The sequence below is a fragment of the Rattus rattus genome, chromosome 12 (genome assembly GCF_011064425.1).
Source record: "Rattus rattus isolate New Zealand chromosome 12, Rrattus_CSIRO_v1, whole genome shotgun sequence".
NCBI classification, from domain to species: domain Eukaryota; kingdom Metazoa; phylum Chordata; class Mammalia; order Rodentia; family Muridae; genus Rattus; species Rattus rattus.
In genome coordinates, this window is record NC_046165.1 from 87252336 (window position 1) to 87253382 (window position 1047).

The window sequence follows — 1047 nt, forward strand, 5'->3', positions numbered from 1 at the left end:
CTCACCCTCCCCCCATTGCGCCCTCCCCACAACAGTCTAGTTCACTGGGGGTTCAGTCTTAGCAGGACCCAGGGCTTCCCCTTCCACTGGTGCTCTTACTAGGATATTCATTGCTACCTATGAGGTTGGAGTCCAGGGTCAGTCCATGTATAGTCTTTAAGTAGTGGCTTAGTCCCTGGAAGCTCTGGTTGCTTGGCTTTGTTGTACATATGGGGTCTCGAGCCCCAAGGGTTCTTTTTTAATGTATAAAATTATTTATTGTCAATAAATTTTTATTTAAGTGGTTGGTTTGATTTCTTTGCTGTCCATCCAGGCACTCTGAAAATAGCCTTAAAAGAGACAAAATGAAATTAATGATAAATTGTGATTCAGGGAAATGCATGTTATCTTCTCAGAAAAACAGCACTATCACAAAGTGCATGATCTGCTCTGTGAAGAACATCAATCTTTGGTCACAGCGTTAAGAGCTTTTGGTTTTACAGCCATCAAGCCCTCTTTGAAATGACCTTTACTACCTGCTTCCCATATGCATACCTTTCTCAAGGGCATCCAGTTGTGCTTTTTAGCCTTGCATAATAAGAAAATGGGAGTAATGGGATGAGTAGTCAGTATTCTAGAACCATCTACATATAAAGTAACAACTGGATAAAGATTTGCTCAAAAACTCTTCCCACGTTATTCTCTTGTTAAACAGGTCCTAAGTCCAATTACAGAGTGCGTGGTTACCTCTAAAGTGTGCGTCCCGCTATTATGCCTTTAGGGTTATCCTGCCATTGTGCTTCACGGGCATCGCGAATGGCCACAGGTATCACGGATGGCCACAGGCATCGCAGACGGCCCCAGGCACCGCAGATGGTCCCAGGCATGGATAGTCACTGTTAGTTACTTCCCTCTGAACGTATGCATGGGACTTTCTGGGACCATGTAAGCTAGTCGACAAGGAGAAGGCTTTCAGGCCAGTTTTCCGAGCCTTGAGTCTGGCTTGAGTGGTGTCTTCAACAATAAGGACTTTTCTTTCAGGTCTGGAGAGCAGCCAAGGGCAAAGGC

The 1047-nt window shown here is 44.9% G+C and overlaps 1 non-coding gene across 1 annotated transcript; it reads right to left on the bottom strand.

Annotated features, from left to right (window-relative positions):
• Positions 1 to 379: 379 nt before the first annotated feature.
• Positions 380 to 508, bottom strand: LOC116914105. Its single transcript, XR_004389672.1, has one exon. It is a non-coding gene; the product is annotated as a small nucleolar RNA SNORA25 (small nucleolar RNA).
• Between the last annotated feature and the right edge of the window lie 539 nt (positions 509 to 1047).